General features: G+C 36.5%; 1 long non-coding RNA gene across 1 annotated transcript in view; it reads left to right on the top strand.

The window, feature by feature from the left end:
• The window catches only part of LOC124159034, a 250000-nt gene that overhangs the window by 99009 nt on the left and 130601 nt on the right, over positions 1–20390 (top strand). Inside the window, exon 3 of the long non-coding RNA XR_006864896.1 lies at positions 15179–15249. This is a non-coding gene — a long non-coding RNA (uncharacterized LOC124159034). The remainder of the gene's footprint in view (positions 1–15178; positions 15250–20390) is intronic.

The following is a 20390-nucleotide window of genomic DNA, read 5'->3' on the forward strand; positions in this document are numbered from 1 at the left end:
TGCCGCTGTTTCACACAATTTTGAAATGATCATATGTCACGCACCAGATGACTATTGTGAATTTTTTTGTGCTGATCACGTGCATCGACATTTTTTGAGATCATTTCTTGGTCAAGAGAAGGTAATGAAATCATTATTTGGAACTCGTTGCTAGATTCTACAGTTTCCTTGAACTATTTCCGTGTATGAATCCCCGGAATGCTTTGTGATGAGTACTTTAGCTAATTAGATAGCCTGAGGAGAAACACCATCTCGTCCAGTAAAGCCATCCAAAATCCAGAAGTGGTGAAATACCCCGGCGTATATTTATAAGGGTTTGATTCGGTTCCAGTCCAGGCGAATGGTTTCTTAATGCCATAATAATTTAATTTTGCATTCGTTCAAATTTCGCATTTCGTCAGCTCATCAGACTTTATGAAGGTTCATCGGTAGCTAGTTCCAGGCTGCTCTAAAATATCTTCAATACGTATAAATTACCGCTGTCTCGTTTGTAATGTTATATTTTTGGTCACTTAAAGGGCACCTGGCAACTAAGATCAATGCTGAGTCACTAGGGATATGCCGTTGCTATGTGAGATGGAGATGTGGACATTGAAGTGCAGCAAGAGAGAGAGAATATTAGCAGGGTCATTTTCAGGTTCTTGATAGTTACTGCGGGCCACAGTTTAACTCCCCGTCCGATAGATGGAGGAGTTGCGCGTGAGGAGCTCTCGTAACGACACTAAAGTAACGGTCGCAGCTCTCGGTAAAATTAACGCCACTTCTGGGATAAGAAAAACATCCCAGGGGCGTGATTTTAGTGCTTAAGCTGCAACATCATTCTAGAATTATCAGAGAATCGGCAATATCACTTTTACATATTATCCTCCTCAATAACACTGTTTAGAAGTCTACATAGTTCCACCAATGACTCTCCTCACTAATGCCACCTGAAGGCGCAGATGAATTGATTTGTTTACCTCATAATTACTGGGAAAGTACATCTTCTAATAATGTTAACGATGGACTAAAATAATCAGATTTTATCGTTCAACGTATTGTCAAATAATATGTATCTTTGTTTAATTTACTATTTTTACTTTGTTTGAACATATTTTTCGCTTGTAAGCTTAAAGTGTAATTATGCATTTATTATTAAATATGTGTAAGCTGCTAAATTTTAAGTACCTGTCTTACTCACTTAAGCTTTGTTTTTAATGTTTATGTCACAAATTCCGCACTCCTAATTGGGATGAAATTTTTGAAGCTGAATGAGTTAGTGAAACTATTGAATTATAAAAATTTATTTTAAATGCAGTCTTCTACTGTGTCAGCTAGAAATAATTATAAATTCAAGCGGGGTTATTTTCATGGTCCAGTGTTATTTAAGTCGTTTTTTCTTGTTTGAAAGAACCTTTAAATTGATATTCTTATTTATTCGCATAATTTGTTTAGCTGTCAAATGTATCTCAGTTCAACTACAATGTTATTCTTCCACACCATATTTAGCGTAGATACGCTATTTAGACAGACAAATGTCTCCAGAACAACGTCGCGAGGCATGGCGTCAAAGAAGGCAAGCTTCCCACTTGTATGGAGACCTAATCTTAGAGCGGTGCAGAGGGGGTACGTGCCCCAAGCGGCGGCAAAATTTGAAAATTTAATATAAAACATTATTTAATGTTATTACTAAATTATTTAATAATAACAATTAATTTATAAATTATTAAATAATAATATTTATAATTCTTCTTATTCGCAAACATACGGCGTGTAATTTAAAATATAGCATCCCATAAAAATAGTGTATTGATGTATTATATTTTAGTGGTGGGGCAGTGGGAGGGAGGGAGCAAAGTGGTGTCAAACTGATCTTTGGCCATACTGAAAAAACTCCTGATTCCGGACCTGTGGAGAATCATATGCAAAAGTCAACTAATTGGAATCGGGCGACAATAAAAAGAGACATTCACGTTCACTTCACCGGCGGTGACGTCAGAAGAGGGAGATGGCTCGTGCGACAATCCCAATTCATTGGAAGGACTCCTCCATGTCGGCCCTACCAAGTGCTACATGCTCTGACATTTTCTCCTTCTTGCACTCTCTCTCTCTCTCTTCGCGTGCTTTCGTGTCCTCTGCCACTCGGTTACGTAGTTAGTGTGGGAGTGCTTTTCTCGCTTCCCGTCCAGACGACACGTCTCGTTGATTCCCGCTTAGTGGGAAACTTCTGCGCTACCCCCCGCTCTTTTGTTTGCTTCGTTTCGCTTCCCTTACGAGCCATCGTATCTTTTAGTGTTTTTATTTTATTTATAGCCCGAAGGTCGTCCTCAAGACCGGTTGTTTTAACTCGTCTCATCTCTTTACCCCATTATTATCAAGGACCCCTTCTTCCTGAAACCCTCATGAGTTTGGAGTGCTAATTGCTGCGTTTTCGCCCTGCTATCACCGTTGGATCCCAGTGCACAAGGCGATTACATATTTTCCCGTATCTCTAGTCCTCGGTCTGATATTTTGCTTGCTAATATAACTTCTCGTCAAAAAATTTAACCTGTGCATAAATATTAATTAGCTTCGGCGAAGTTGTATGCAAACAGCACGTCCTTGCTTATTTGTATATTCTGGCTGAACACTGCAGCATTCGTAAACAAATATATTGAACTGCACACACTTTGGAGCAACACCTAAATTTGCTAGTAACTCTTTTCATTTAATAAGGCGCATTACATGTGCATATTGTAAAAGTTTCGATACTTTTTGCTATTTTATAGTGTCATATAAAATAAGGTACCAGGACAAAATTGTGCTTGTTGTCGGCCGCGGAGGCGGTGGGGTAAAGTCCTCGGCTACCGATCCTAAGATCGCGGGTTCGAGTCCGGGAGGATCCCACGGGAAGATCCCGCCTCTTTAGGTCGTCCTTATCCAGCGCTTTGGTGTTTGTGTTTTGCATAGTCTATATCGGAAAAACCCGTTGTGAGAGTTCGATTGTGCTTTTTACGAGGAAGTTGTAAATAAATTATTATCGCTTGCAACGGAAATTAATCATGATTGGTGCCTTCTATTTGCGAAAAAGTTTGATAGCTTATTAGAGATTTTGCATTGTTCACCAATTTCTGATTGGCTATTGTATTTTGCTCCTTTTTGTGACTAGTTTCTTAGTTAAACTATCAAATAATATTTGCGCTGGTGATCGTTTGTTTGGTTCTTTCTGTAATTTATGGCGTATCGCGCTTGGAAAATGTTGACCGACTGACTTAATGAAAGTGAGATGCGAAGCGGGAAGTTGCTGTGCATAATTTAAAAAGATAATGAGAATATAAGAATGGGATATCGGCGCCGTGCATTTGCTCATCATAAGCCTAAAGAAACGTATGCCACCATATGATTCATCCATCCATCAATATACCGTATGATCCATTAATAGATGTTAACATTTTCATTTATATTCATGTCGTTCATTTCGTGTTATTCGCGTTGTTATTTTTGGAGATACGAGCTCTAAAATTCGGCATTTGTGTCCAAGAAACATTTAGCATAAAATTTATTCTCCGATTTCCAAGTTGTTTTTATGTACATCCACCGGAATTAGGAGGCTTTTAAGTTAATGTAAGTTATTTAGTGGTATGAAAACCAAAAGATGAATTTAGTCATGAAAATAGAATTTCACTTAACAGGACTTGGAATCAAAATATCCTCAATTCCGTTGTGTCGCTGGTTGACCCACGCGAAAATCTATACGTAAGTGATCGAGAACCCTAAATTGCGTAATCCGGACTCTAAACTCGATCAAGTCTTATGGTGTTTTGGCGAATTAATTTTATCAGTTAGTGAAATAATTTTTCTTCGCACCTCCAGGCATGACTTAATGCAAATTCATTTATTAAACAAAATGTTTTGGAAATACATTATGAAATATTTTTTATAAACTATCACCCATAGTGAAATTAATACTATCAGCAGGGTGATTATCTTTTCTAGGGGAAGTACACTCTGATGCCGGATCATATCAAGGCCAAAGAGTGTTACTTTTCTACGATGCCTATTTTTCCACCATTGCCATGTATAACTTAGAAATCAGAATCAGTTTTGCTTAGTTTTATAAACATTTGGAATTCGAAGTTAATGGAACGTATCGTTTCTCTTTCACTGGGGCCAATAATCCAAATTATCGAAATAAATTTTTCATGCCGAATTACACGTTGGACGGATGGATGTTTCATTTGAGCATTGGATTTATCTTCTCGAAAGACCAACTCATATTTGTACTCAACACTTGGTTTTACAAAATGCGATATTTCACTTAGAATTCGATAAAACAGACTCAAGAGCACATCGTTTCATGTCAAATTACGTTTTGAGATTAATCAATACGGCTTATATTTGACTCAATTTTTTTAGCTTCATCCTTAGCAATCTGTTTCAGACCGCAGTGAAAACTAACGGGATAATGGAAAAAAATTGCGCGAGGGGTTTTCATTATAAATCTGATCGAAGTTAATCTCTCTGTTTTGATGGGCTTGGCGTAAGACGGGAAGGGTCATTGTGCCCTTATGAAATAGGATACTCACTAATTTCACTAAGCGCCGTAGTTTTGCTTCAATTTTAATGGTGAATTTTAAGTAATTTTTACATTACCATGGATAATTTGGATAACCGTTCTCATTTCGCCTAAATTTTTTTTGCTATCTGGCACGCAATGTTGTCGCATAATTTTTAATACTTGCGTAAAATCAGGTACATGGTGATAGTTATCTGAAAGGGTCCATTTCATTGCGAAAAATGATGTTATTTTGTGACTCGAAATATAAGGACCCTGTCGAAGTTGGCTATATTTTTTGAATAATGGTTCTTGTGATGTCTCTTTTCACAAAATGTATTTCCTATTATTCTTTCTGTTTTATGTGTTACTCCATGTTGCTCACGAGGCAAAAAATTGAATTGAAATCATGATATCCTCTTCGGCTATAAATTTTAATCATTAAAGAGTATTTCCTGTTAATTTATTTTTCTTTTACCTTCAAAAGTATATTTCTGTCGTTTTCCGTCCCGTCTGGAAGGACGGCTTCATGCGATATGTCAAAACCTACCGTTATCATTAAATGAGTCTTCGTCTTTGTCCCTCGGTTTAATTAACTCCCTTCTCTTGCAGGGTAAGATAATAACGTATTTTCCCTTACCTCTAGTCCTCGGTCAGATCTTTTGCTTGCAAATATAACTTTTCGCCGAAAATTTAACCTGTGCATAAATATTAATTAGCTGCGCCTAAGGTGAATGCAAACAGCACGTTCTTTGTTTATTTAAATATTCTGGATGAACACTGCAGCATTCGTAAACAAATATATTTTCCTAAAATATTGCCATTTTGTAAATTGTAATTGAAAGTCAAAAGATTTTCAGTTATATTGTCACCTGGATTTTCATGCAAGCAGGATGTCTTTGTCGTGTCATGATTGCAATGATCATCATCATCACTGGTCAACAATCCTAGGATTGGTTTGACGCAGCTCTCCACTCAGTTCTCCTATCAGCTAATCTTTTCACACCTACGTATTTCTTCTCTTTCACATCTCTCTTTACTTGTTCCATATATTTTGTTCGAGGTCTTCCTTTTCCATTCTTGCCTTCCACTTGTCCTTCGACGATTGTCTTCATCAGGCCATCATGTCTCAAGATGTGGCCTATAAGGTTGTTCCGTCTTCTTATTAAGGTTTTCATGAGGCTTCTCTTCTCTCCTACCCTTCTTAGGACTTCCTCGTTACTAACTCGGTCGATCCATTTGATTTTCATCATTCTTCCGTAGCACCACATTTCAAAGGCCTCTATCCTTGCTTTCTCCGCTGCGGTCATTGTCCATGCCTCACTTCCGTATAGGAGCATACTCCAGATGTAGGTTCTTATAAATTGTTTCTTTACTTCCATACTTAAGTTTCCCGCTGTAAGCAGGTCTCTCTTTTGGTGGAATGCTCTCTTCGCCCGGGCTATTCTGCTGATAATTTCTTTCTTGCTTCTCCCGTCACTAGTTATCTTGCTTCCCAAATAACAGAATTCATCCACCTCTATCAGTTTTTGCCTCCCTATTTTAATGTTGGTCTTGACTTCTTCTCTTCTGCTGCATGCTAAGATCTTGGTTTTCTTCGCGCTTATTTTCAGTTGATATCTACTCATTACCCTACCCATATTAACCAGAATATTTTTCAAATCCTTCTCTGTTTCTGCTATAACGGCTATGTCATCGGCAAATCTTAGCATGCTAATTTTTTCTCCATGGATATTCACTCCCAATTCCTTTTATTTGATTTCATTAATGGCTCTCTCAATGTAAACGTTGAAAATTACGGGTGACAATGAACAGCCTTGTCGCACTCCTTTCTTAATTCTTGCTTCTTCACAGCTGGGCCCTGATTTTATCACGGCTACTTGGTTTTTGTATAAACTGTGGATGATTCTTCTGTCATTATAAAGAACCCCAATTTCCTTTAGGATTCCAAGCATTGTGCTCTAATCCACGTTTTCAAATGCTTTCTCTTGCTTTGCAATTATAAGATTGAGATATTGCTCATTAAGGCATGAGTCAATTTTTTCATGCCGAAGTATGTAACCTATTTTCTGGCCGATTGCTCTTCCAACTTGGTATTAAAATATCTCACGTCTTACGCCATTTCTAATCCATCCTATTCCAGCTATTACCACCTATATAATTTCCACGTCGTAAATTTAATAGGTGGCAAGAAAATTTCGTAATGTATTCATTGCGCGGAAAATTTTTTTATACATTTAATTTGTAAATTAAGGTGTTGCAGTTACGGTGATGCGGGCTAGATTACACAGGGATTTATTCCAGTTAGAATCTTACATCCGTGTATCCTTTGGTGATACATCCCAAAATCCTCAGAAGCCCATACATAACTATGGTGTTGTTATTCTCGTGGTGGTGTTGTTATTCTCTTTTGTTCTGCAAGCATATTACTCTAACTGGCAGGCAGGTAGTGTGAAAACTTCAAAAGTTGTATAACCAGTATTTATATTTAGGATGCACGTTTATCATTAATGTCATTAAATGCAATGCCAGCTGTCACACATACCTATGTTTGCTACACTGAATTTTCAATAACCGTCCTCTCCTATGCATTAATCGATCAGGCTCGTCATTCATACGTTATTTGTTCATTTACCGGATTAATGACTTTTTGTGCCTAAGTTCACTTGCTCACCTTCCACGTAACCTATTGCTTAAATCACGTCCAAGGGCTTAACTCGTGGTATAAGTGTAAGCTTATGATACTCGTCTACATATCTTACTGTTTTCATCGTGTGATTTCATCGCCTATAGATATGAAATCGTTATAGATAATTTTTTTTATGTGTCGTAAATTCTATAATTTCACTTTAATGTTTACGTCATCGTATTTTATAACAGTCAGGCGAAATTTCACCTGATGAGAAGGGGGAATAAAATGCGCCAGTTTTCGTATTGACATAGATCTCCATCTTAAAAAATGTAGCTACCATATCACTATTACTACTCGTATTTATAAATTATTCATTCAGTGTACTTGTGCTGGGAGACTTCTTTTTCTCCTATTTTTAGGAATCGTCCAGATTACCCTCTTCTATTTATTGAACGAGAATATTTGCGTGATGTGAAATGAGAATATTTCGAAGGTATTAAAGTTAAACTCATAAAATGTATGGTATCGCCGACTTTCATTTTCACATTAACCTGAAATCATTCGAATACAGTCCACTATCGAAATCGTAAAATAAAGTGAAAATTTCCGAGCTCTGCCTGAATCCAACGGAATCCCTTGCGTGTCAGAAAGCTTTGCAATGAGTTCCGCCTCCCCGTTTACGGCTCCCAGTTGCGCTCCTTTTTATGGCGATCCAATCTTTTAGCGTGAGTACTTTTGTGCCCCAGTTTCAGTGGTTCGAGTCATCGAGAGGACTCCGAATATAGCAAATATAGTGAAATGGACTCCCATTCACACCAGACCTCCCGGAATTCTCAGGGATCTCCGTGGCCTCTTACGCATTTCGCCTGCCGTCGGCATGATTTTAGAGGAAATGATGGGGAATCGGTGGAAAACAGGAATTAACTAACTATACCTCTCGCAGGTGACACTGTGGATTAATTAGCGCATTTGCGATCGAGGCCGACCAACCGCCTATAGCAAAACCTAGTATTTCCCTCATTTGCTCAAAACGAGCTCTGTTTGTGGCGTTCTTCTGTGAATAGCGTCATCATATGCATGCCCTCTCTCATTCTACGAGGTTTGTCCTTTTCCTTCCAACCCCTCTCTCCTCCCGGAAACGAGGCATTTTGAAGTGGGCGTATCATTTTGGGCAAATGGTAATTACCACTACCCTGAGTGGTCTCTCTTTGCCGGAATCGACTCCGCGAACACCGGATGATCGTAGTGGATGGCTTTTGCACCTGGAAACTCGACGTAGCTACTTCGGTTGGAAACCATAAATGATGTGTAACTAAGTGATAGGAGATGATGACATTGGTAATATTCACCTGTCGTTTGCATTTGTTGGTTGTAAGATTCTTGTTGAGTGGAATTAATTTCGATTTAAATTTCTTATAATATTGAGGAGTCGAATATAATAGCATTTTTCAATGTGAAACCGAAGAGAGTTTCATTATTATTGATCCAACCAATAGTCCGGTACATCTGCTTAAATTTATATTTATTCGGAGATTTATTCTTTTCTTCAGGTGGGTTATCAGATGTTTATTCTGCAAGTTACCTAATAATTATCCGGTGATAGTTGTCGAGCTTGTAGTTTGTGTAATTTCACCTCATATCGTGCAGTATGTTTGTTAAAATCTTCTGGTTCTATAAAGTATTGTTAAAAAAGTTCGCACAGCAATAAAATTAATTTTCATAGTAATAAGTCTATGCGAGTAATAAGAAGTGAGTATGAGAATAATCCGGGCTGGGTTTGTGTAATCACGCCTTGTCATACGGTCGTTCTTTTCATTCTTAGAATTCTTGATCATGATACTTCGCCTGGACTACTCAGAATATCCAAATATGCAAGGAAAATAATTGAGAGATTTTAAAGAAATTGTTTCTCGTAGACCTTCTGTAGTACTTAGTGGCAATATTTACTTCTGCTCTTTCTTCATGATTCAATAGACTTCGGTTTCCACCCGCGTTGCTCTTTTAATTCCTTTCGGAACGTTGCATCACGTTCGCCAATTTGATTGAATCGCGAGTATCTTCTGGGAGGGGATTTAGATTCAGGCATCGAAAGTTTTCATTTTATTACGTGGCATGCATATTATTCGTTTTTTCCGGGGACATATGTCTTTTATGGCTTGACTTCGCCTCCGGTCATAACCTTACCTACGGAGTTACGCGAATTGCCGTTTCATTTAGTCTAATATTACCCGAAAAGTACTCTGGGAGAGTGCCTGGATACATTTTGGTTCATGTTACATTTGCTTCTATTGAAACTTACTCCGATATACTTCGTCTGTTCCCTCTTCTCAAACGTAAGAAAATTTTTATTTCGCTGTGCTAGCATAATACTTATAAAAAAGTTTTGCTATTTCTTCTTTCATGGAATTTCCTAATTTTTCATTCAATGCTTTGTGTCTTCCGGTTTATAAGTTTGCAATCATTACAAGTATTAAAGTTCGAAAAAGGGGGACAACGACAAAAAAATTCGGCAAAGCATTATAATTCTTTTTGATGTTTCATTTCGTTAACTTTTGGATATTTTACCCTTTATTAATAGCATAAATTGGTCTCCTGGAAGACATTGTGGAAAAAAATTCAAGCCAGTCTCAATTTCGTGGTTTAATGTTATAAATAGTTGGACTAATTGTTGGTATTACTGAATTATTATTGGAATACCTATACAATCTCACGTATATTACAGGAAATTCAGTTTTTATCATCTCGTTGTGGAAATTCTCTGAAGCGTATCGATAAATTTTTTATGTAGTTGCCGTGTCAATTAACTGTGGCTATGCGTAGCTAGGAATCACGTTCCAATCTCTTTTTTTGCATATTTCGTCGTTCGTTTTGCTTTTTTCTCCTATCTACTTGTGCTTTTCTTTTTACCTTGTCGTCAAGCCCAACCTCCTCTGTCTTGCCTGGCTCCTTATACCGATGCCCAGCTTTCAGACAACCTATCGCATGCATGAACGCCTAATGCGCTGTAAAATTGGATCGCTACGTGTAAGGATAGCGACGCAAATTGAATCTCTTACCCCGGCCCTGAGTTGTCTAGACCCATCGTCTAGCCGTGTTATACCCTCCTTCCTTGCTATCGTGAATCTGTTCCGACAGGTTTGTCACTATATTTATGGCCGAAATTTCCCCAAGAGAACCCACCTGACCCGGAGGCCCGGAGCACATTATTCTAATAAATATAATTTTAGAGCTATAAGGAACCTTTTTTGTAAAGATGCTTTGTAACGCCTCCAAGGACACCAATTTCTTGTATCCTTCAACTAGGTTGTTTTAGACTGCACATTTGGAAAATCGTTAGTTTGATTCGTTTAATATTTTACAAATTATTTAATTAATTTATTTGCTATCAATGTCTTTTTTCAGAGCTGAATTTCCCGACTGCCGATGTCGTGATCATGTTATCTTTTTGAGCCCAAGTGGAACTTAAGTCCATTAAGAAGACATAATTTCGTGAATCGAGAGGACTCGTAGATGTTTGGTTATTGAAAAACTGTGTAATTGTTTTAATTGACAGAGATAGGCTCACGTGAAAAATTTCCGCTGGGTTTCATTTTAAAACGTAAATTTTTGTACTAAATACAATTCAGTTGTGGTATATAAAAGTCCGCAATAATATTCATGTTTTATCCCTTGCTGTTTCTCAAAATTTAATCTTCTTGGATCTTGTATTTCATAGGCTTTTTTAATTAAAATTCTTTATGTATGTCCTAAGAATAAAATAATCATAAAGATGGATATGAATATGGGTTGCCATTTATGTAGACGGCAGTCGTTGTCCTAACTGAATACTAGCTCCGTTTCAACAAGTAGTGAATGTATTTTTGGCGAATTCCTTATCCATTCCCTATGTTAATTTATTTCATTTTCTTTATGCCTCGAATACTCGTATATTTTAAGATACTGCCTCACATTTTTTACGTCGTGGGCTTTTGAAGGCTTCTGTCTAGGAAGTACTGTGACTAATTGATATTGAAGAAATTTGAACTGATACTTATGATTTTAATGTCCCCATCTCTCTTAGATAAATTAATAGGTACCCACTTTTTAAGTGCATGATTCGTCATTTATAGCTAAATTCTTAATTATGGCCAATGTTTCCGAGTTGTAACGTATTTCATCTTATTTTCACTAGACATGAGAAGCGAACTTATGTTTTCTTGAGAGCTACCTAATTACAAATTGCAATAACTCGCACTGATGTCTTCTATTAATGCTTTCTAATATTCGTTCTGTTATCAGTTAATGCTGCAGGAAATGTTGTTTATTTTGGCTTACTTTTATCGACAAAACTTTCTTTAATGGCTCTCCTGTGAATGAAGTTCTACAAGAAATATTTGAGTCGTTTAGTAGTTTAATTAAAATGCTTAGTTTCCTTACCATCGATGCATATTTTTATTACATACATACCTGCTCTAATTTACTACAATTTAATTAGATGTCACCATCAATAATTACTCTTGTAAATTAAAATCCTTGCAAAGTAGCATTTTCAATCGCACAATTATAAATATATGAGTTGTACTGAGTCGTATTCAAAGTATCAGAAATATCTCGTGTTTTTTCCCTACTAGCCATCTTGTTGGTTTAAATTGCCAACGAAATGTGCTTCTTTACAGTGTCGATAGGTATGCCTACTTTATACCCCCTGAGGCTGAAGTCGTTTTTAGGCAAAACTTTCACGAAATAATATATTGTAGTGGCATAACCAAAGGAGTATTTGTGAAGCTCTACGAAGGAATGTATTATGTATTCCTTTACCAAAAATTTCTTTAAACTAACTTTATAATACTTAGTTTTATAAAATTAAAAACGTGTAGTATATCGGCCTGTTTTGGAGGGCAGTACCACGATGGAGCCCGTAAAGAAATATTCCCGCTGTCGTTTTCTTGCATAACAGCAGGTTATATTGAATAATAATTGTAATTTAATAATTCTGGTGTCAGTTAATATTTGAATTCTTTAGACAAACAATATTTCCCGAGAGGTTTTGCGTTAGGTATGTGTGGGATACAAAAAGATTCTAACTTTATCATTTCTATCTGAGTATTCGAATGAATTCCATTTTCCTAAAAACCCCGTTACGTAGTTAAGTTGGTAGTGTTGGATGAAAAAGCTGTGTAAATGGCCACCATGAAGCACATTCGTTGTTGATTGGCGATTAGATTTGAGACTTACGCATCGTGTTCCATAGCCATTTAATCCATTCCAATTCCCTTCGGTACACCTGCCTCGGAACGAAATTTTATCCTGAATCGCTGGTTTTCCTTGCTTGTAAAGGCATGTTCCCCTCCCGACAGATATGTACGATCTCTCCCGGAATCGATTCAACGGCTATCCTCTTCTTCGGAACGAGTCACTGCGGCTGCAATTACCAGTGTCCATTTACAGATCAACGTATTTTTATCCCAGAAAGAGACCTGGGATTTAATTCGAGCCTCCGTATTAATGGCATGAAGTTTTTATTGTATACATTGGTTATTTAGACTCTCTTATCCTAAAATGGTTTTTAGCCACTGAATTAGCCACTATTGCCAAATTTAATTAAATGAAAGATCGTAGCACTTTTCCACAAGATTGTCAAGAAAAATCTTGTGGGAAAGTGCTACGATCTTTTATTTATTTAAATATGTCTAACTTCCACCAATTGAAGCCTGAATCTGTTAAACTATTGCCAAAGGAAATTCCAGCCGAGGACGAAATTATTTTTATTGATTTTTATTTTCATATTTTCAGTTTTTACCTATTCGTAACCATTACTTATGAAAATGCCTCGCTTTGGCGGTAATATTATATCGTTAAGTTTCGAAAAATCATAATCTGGGAAAACCCTACCAATGCAATAATATTCGCGACCCCTGCAACTATTGAATGATGGTTTAATGGCTTTAGAATGGTTAGCGAATTTTTTTAGAAAATTTTATCCTGAGATACCCAGAACCATCGTGGCAATACGCATGTTTGAAGCGCCTTACAACATGCATGCATGTCATTAGTATGCATATGAATTACGCGCTCCATTAATTCATGTGCCATTCGGAATAAAGTTCATTAATTATTTTAAACTAATGACATATTTACTTTCCCGCGGTGTAATGAGACTTGATAACTTCAAGTGTATTTTATACCTCAGCATCGATGCTAGCTGTGTCTTCTGTTGCAAAACAGTTTGAAACTGTGTGCGCGTTAATGTGTTTCATCCGTATTGGAAATGATGCATCTGTCACATTGTGTGACATGCTCTTATTATTTTCTCTCTAGTGTTCTCCACGAGTGCTTTCGCGCCATTTTATAAAGGCGCCTGGAAACGAAGTTTCCGGATGTATTGAATCATTCCAGAAATGGCGAAAGCAATTGGAGTTTGGAAGAAGTAATTTAAGCCTTCCGTAGTTCCGAAAGAACTTCTCTCGCGTCTGTGTGGCTTTAGCTTTCACGTGCAGGAAGAAATCCGAAACGGTCTATCTTGTTGAAAGTTAACATGGAAGCCTGAGAAACACTCTTTCCAGCTGCCAAAAGTTTTTAGAATGCATTTTGTGGGCGTAAAAATCGTGTTTAAGGGATATAAATTGGCGTGGTTCTAGCATATAGCGTTCATTCCCATTGAAAGAGTGGCTTACCTTCTTCTATTAACCGCTTTAAAAAAAGATGCGTATCGAAATACAGATTATGTGCATTTTTAAACGAAAATATGTTTAAATAGATGGTAATATTCTATTTAGTATATAAATAGTTCATTCCATGGAGTATAAGTTTAGAATGTGGAGAAAACTACGATTGTTTTAATTTTGCATAATCTCCAAAAAATTTACCTCTGATGAAATTTTCACTTTTAGTTTGAATTACATTTTCGTGGATTATACCTTTTTTGAGGTTTGGTTTGGGACAGAATTATCACCACTACAGTGCAGCGCTGCAACGGCTTGAAACGTATCTTCCTAAGGAAAATGGCCGTACATTTCGTATTAGTATTTCCGTGTTGGATAGCCTTGTATTTTTAATTGAATTTCTTGCAAACTCTACATCATTTCCATAGCCTCTAAAGTCAGAGTCTCTGTCACCTACTTTCCATGTTTACGTCCGTAATAAATATGCTTTCTACTCTCTTTTAAATCCCTAATAAGAATATTTTCTAAAGTACCCACTGTCTGATTCTCAACTGATTTCCAGCATTTGTCATCCATCATCACCACTGTTTTTAACTTTAAATGCCGTAATATCACTGTCAGTACCGATTTAATGGAGCGGTGCCTTTTCGCTCACTATGCTTTTGTGCAATGGAAATTTGTGTTAAATATTCTCATGCAAATTGAGCCCCGGCTTCTCTTTAGTGTGTCTTCGGTTTCCTACTCCTAATATTGCGATGGAATCTTTATATATATCAACCCGTGATATGCTTGTTGGCGGTTTGATTCCTCTCATGTAAATTGCCAAGTAATCAAGTTGACTAATTCTATATGTGCCGAGCGATAATTAATATTTCTAACGATTACGTTTGTAATTGGTACATAACAAGATGCCTAATTGTTTATGTACTTACGGAATAGGACCGTTTTTGTATGCAACTGAATGGGGCTAGGCCTTGGTATTTGATTCAGTCTCCGAGGCGATCCAACGATTGTTGTTTCCCTCCAGTTTGAGTTTGTGAAGCACTCTCAGAGATATGATAAGCGTGGGAAACCTGGTCATTATGGATATCATATCTAATGCACCTAGTATCGCTATTCTCGCTTTATCTTTGACCCAATATGTTTTTTGCCAGCCAGCTTTCAATATTTTTGGGTCGCATTTTTCACGTCAATTTATCGTGTAGGTAGTAATTACACATTTTATGATTGATGAATTGAACATGGAAAACATTACGACTGAATGTACAGAATTATCAATGAAAAAGCAGATATGAGTTGTTTTTCATTCTTCGATTATTTAAAAATGAAATATAAATAAAATAAAAATCCACAGTTATGGTTCTTTTTATTAACCCATTTTTTTCCTTACAGATATGTACCTGAACTTTGGACTGATTTTTGAGACTGATTCGTTTAGACTGTTTATCCTCAAGTTGTAGCCGGTGAGTATCTTCTACATTGCCTCTTTCAGCCTTTTTTCATGCGTGCATTTTATCAGTTACACGAAACAAGGTGTCGAAAGCCTGGTTCTTTTATTATTTTATATCCAATATAAAAAAGAGTTACTTTTGGCTTTCCTCGCGTCAATGATTAAAGCTGGTCCACGTTTCTTCTCCTCTGCCGCAGACCTCGTTAAACGTGGTGGAAGAGCTTCATATTCGCAATGATAACACTTCATGACTTCCAATTTTTTTAAAAATTACTTAGTAAATTTATTAGATAAATTGTGGGCTCTACGATTTGTTATCATTGCTAATATATGTATAATTATCATATTCATGTTGTTCGTCAATGTACAATCACTAGGGGTGAATATGGAATATTTCAGACGTTGTTTCTTCTAGAAATTATATGAAGCCAGGTGTCCATGATCTTTTGTTTGTTTTCTCTATTAAAATTATTTTTATATTATTTTGTCTCCAAAGCTTCTCTGCAAATACGCGTTTTTTTAAGTATTTATGTGCTGCGAGGATAGCGGGGTTCTCGTTGTCATTGACGTGTTCTTTTGCAGCGTGCTCGGCGACGGCCGATTTCTCTGCGTAAGCCACTTGGATGTTCCTTGACTCTAGTTTTGATTGTTCTCCGAGTTGCTCCGAGGTAGACTATCTTGCTTGTCTTACATTTAATCCAGTATACTCCTTTCTCCATTTCATTTTTATCCTTGATCTTACCAATGAGTCCCTAATAATTCCCCTTGGCTTGAAAATCTTTTTTGTGTCGTGTTTGAGCAACTATTAAAGTTTTTCTACCGATTAAGGTAGGTTCCCAAGGAGTGCTTAAGGAGAATTTCGGGAGCCTACCATTCCATCATGCACTTCCCTCTTCAATTCACAATGAGACTTACTCCCTTTCATTCTATCTAAAAATCCTATTCTTTTCCTTCCTCTCCCTCGTTTATTTAACATTCTACCCTCTAACACTGTTTTCAATATCCCATCCCCGCTAAGTACTCGCTCCATCCATACTTTCTGCTCCTCCGTACCTCATCTAAAAGCTCCCTCTTCTCACCCTTCATGTCCTGCACTTCGTCGTTCCTCCTCCTCTCCGTCCATTTCACTTTCTCCATTCTTCGCCGCACCCACATCTCGGATGCCTCGAGTCTCCTCTCGCCCTCCTTCCTTAGTGTCCACGTTTCTACATCGTAAAGCGCTACACTCCAGATCAGACTCTTCACTAACCTTTTCTTTAAATTCTTACATAGCGAACCTCTCAGAAGCTCCTTCCTGTTCATGAGCGCCTCTTTTGCAATTCTCCTCCCAATGTCCCTACTACTGTATCCGTTTTCCTCTAACGTACTTCCTAAGTAGTTGAACTGCTCAACCTGCTCAAGTTTTTCACCACCCAACTTAATCTTAAGTATCACATTCCTCTCTCTAGATGCTTAAAAAACCGCACAACATTGGTCTTCTTGTGATTAAGATTGGGCAATTTAATTGATAATTTTTTCGCTTGCCTTTGTTATATGGCATGTATGCTATCTTATTCTCGCCTGTCATATTACCTCCTTTTAAAGTTGGCCGCGGTCGTAATTTCAGTGTGATTGTCTTATTTATTGTCTTGTATTAGTATCCATTTTCCTGCGAGGATATTGGTCAATCTCTCTCTTGTTCTTCTTTCTTATGATACACATGATGGTTGTGAGAGTAGTTGATCGATGAATTGATGCTGTCATTTCTCCTTGTATTTGTGCCGGGTGATTATTTTATCTTGCATAGAGATATCTATTTCTGTTGGTGGGTTTTCCTGTTGATCGTATGCCCCTACGTGATATCATCTCTCTTGACCAATATTGTGAGCAATGTTCTATCCGTTTCACATATTTTCTCCTGAATTAACTTGCATTTGTTTTGATTGCTAAGAATACGTCGTAAATATTTAATTTGGTTATTTTAAATTTATATATTTCACTTGAGGAAAGAGTTCACACAGGTGACTCAATTAATTACATTAACTTAAAAAATAATTATTGAAGTACTGTTGCATCATGACTGAATGTCTCTACTGAAGTAGTCTGTACTGAATAATACTCTTAATGCTAAATCAGAAAAGAAAAGATGAATCCTAAAATTATTATTTACTCGAATTAATTTTCTGAAATGCTATCCTATAATCTTATTTTTTCCTTGGCAACTGCGACTGAGCATTACATTTTATGAAAAGATCTTTTGTTTGTTGTACGCGGTGATATTTTTTTATTTTCATTACTTTTACCGATGGTTTACATCTTTCAAATTGTGTATCCTTAGATTTGATATGTTGATTTTGTTTCCAATTTTATGTAAATTTATAGGATTAGATTTTCAGAGTAATGTGAATTTAATGACATGCGTGTGTAATGAATATTGGATTGAAAAAAATCCCAATGAATGGTGAAGGAAATTTTAATTTTTAATGGGGAATAGCCTACATTTACTTAACCCGCGTATTTGATATCTTGTACTTCTAATGCGCCATCATGAGGTGTAGCAAAAATGGAGTCTTCATATTTTTTCCATCTTTCGTGCTTCTATGTGTTCTCCGAAATTGCCATCCATGGTTTTCAATCTTGGTGCTGGAGAATACAGTCAATGAACCCCATGGCTATGCATTGTTTGCTCCTCTTTTATTCAGACCCAATAAATTTGAGCCTTTGTATGCATTATGTCTTTAGCGAATTAATTTTGTGAAAATTTCCCGCATTTACATTTACACTACTAGAAAAGAAACTGATGAACCCACAAGAGTCAGCGCTAAACGGTTGACTTTATTTACCGTTATGTCCTCAGAGTTGTGGAACGGGTTAAAGTGGATAATATAATCTGTTAAGTAATGAAGAAGTGTGATTTTTGGCTAAGTGGTGTTGAAGGTTTGTACCTCTTGAAGCTATTTCAGCTGTGTCGAAAGATGGATAAACCATTTATGACATAAATATGTGTATTACTAAATGTATATTTGGAGAAATTCTTTGTGAAAATATATATTATTATATTTATCAATTCTAATTACGGGGCAGGTAAAAGCATAATTTTAGCTGTATTCATTTAATATTTAATCGATAAGAATTTAATATTTTACTTGTTATTTCTCTTTTACGATGGAATTGATAATTGTAAGGAAACTAAGTACATTTACATGTCAGTCATGCACTAAGTACATTTACATTTGGCTGTATACATTTTGTGATTGGTAGTGGAAATACGTAAATAGATTAGAGTATAAACCGTGAATAGGATGAATGCATTCGAATTTATTTTTATAAAAAGTTAAGATCTTCGGTTCGTACACCCCTGAGAATATTTATCAAAATTTAGCTTTTTAAGTTTTTTTTAACATTTTCTCATTTTTCCACTAGGGTCTCTCATATTTTTGCTGTTATGTTGGTCTGTTTACAATAATAATGGTATTTGTATGAATTTACTTTATTTTCAATCGGGGAAATAGCGCAATTTATGGTATCGAAGTAGAATTACTAATGCATGAATTATTACCAAATGGAATGAGAATTACTTCTGTAGAATGTATTTGCTGCGGCCTCGTAACCCTTTCTAATCCAGTGCTACTTTTGGGAGAATTCAAATTTCAATATTTTTCATCATGAAAACTTGTAAATTTTGCAATCAATCACAATTATCGTGGCAGCTGAATATTTCGTCATTACAATTAACACCACAAAATAATGAGTAGTTTAGATATTTCCTAAACAGAACATATAATGTATACATTTTAATGTTGCTTAGGAGCAACATTTGGTTATAATGGGTTAAATGGTGGATCCCTAAGATCTTCGTTGAAGTAGAAACTCCAATGTATGAATTATTATCAAATGGAATGAGACTTACTTGTGTGGAATGTATTTGCTGCAGCTTCTTAAATGGTGGATCCCAAAGATCTTAGCTGTCACGGTAGATGAGTTTCAGTCTGAAATTCGAACAAATTATCGAAGTTCTGGTCTAGAGTCTACTCAGAGGTCTTGTGCGATGCCTGTTTCCTTCATCTGCAGAGACTAAATGCTTCTTAATCCATGTAAATCTTCATTTGCATTCTGCTGTTCTTTTATTCATTCATTCATTCCTTTGTTTCCAATAGACTTGAGTAATCCAGAATGCATATCATTCACCCATCCCGAACGTTAGAGACGTTTTCTTCAATTTCCCATGCGATCTTAGCCGATTTACTGAACCATCGAATTAAACGCCAATCATCATGTTATTCATCCTCTTCGCTGACGCATTCGTAATCAAATTTGCGTCAGGGAGCAAGTAGACCGTGAGTTCCCTCGTTGATTTTATTTTGCCTAGTGACTTCAATTCCCTGCCGACGAAGCGGATCTTATGCATAATAATGACTTTCTTTGCATATTTTCCTTCTGAGAATCACTCTGCCATCTTCCGGTAGCTTGCGTTCCGCGCTGCTAATGTTCCTCAAGTTTTGGGGTTTGATGCATTAATTTATCACTGTAATAAGAACGGTAGTCTGCATTAAAACTAAAGATATCTGCTGAAAAGCATGTATTGCCGTAAAACATCTGTAGTATTTAAGTATACCGGGACTAGCCACGGTGATAACTTTTACGGAGTCACCCGCAATGCACAAATTGTGCGAAAAATCTGTAGCACCACTTGTGCGAATAGAAGGACGTAGAATCCCAACATATCTTCATATTTTGCTATTCCAATTCAATGCTTTTTTTTGACTCGTCTACAGGTTTGTCTCCTTGTTGAGATTTAAATTGAGCCATATCGTCAACTCCGATGCTCTTCATATCGAAATATATTAAGTTCCTCATGCATGTCCTTTTTGTCAGGTCCTTTCTATTAATTATGTATTTTATTTCCCTAAGGCGAATGCTAGAGTGACAAGGTTGAAGTGATTAATTGGAATGGGCTTTATTTATATTTGGTTTACCTTTTTAAAAGGAAATTGTAACATATTGAGTGGATACTTTCCTTGTAGGTTAATTATCTAGTCACTCCTAATGCCGTTATGAAATTGAATTATGAATATTTATCATTTCTCTCTCTAAGGGATTTTCATAAAATCAGTAAATAAAAGAATAAAGCTGCGCAAAAGAATCATTCGAGGTCAAAAAGTAAGGTTATCTTAT

Source organism: Ischnura elegans, chromosome 5, assembly GCF_921293095.1.
Source record: "Ischnura elegans chromosome 5, ioIscEleg1.1, whole genome shotgun sequence".
NCBI lineage: Eukaryota > Metazoa > Arthropoda > Insecta > Odonata > Coenagrionidae > Ischnura > Ischnura elegans.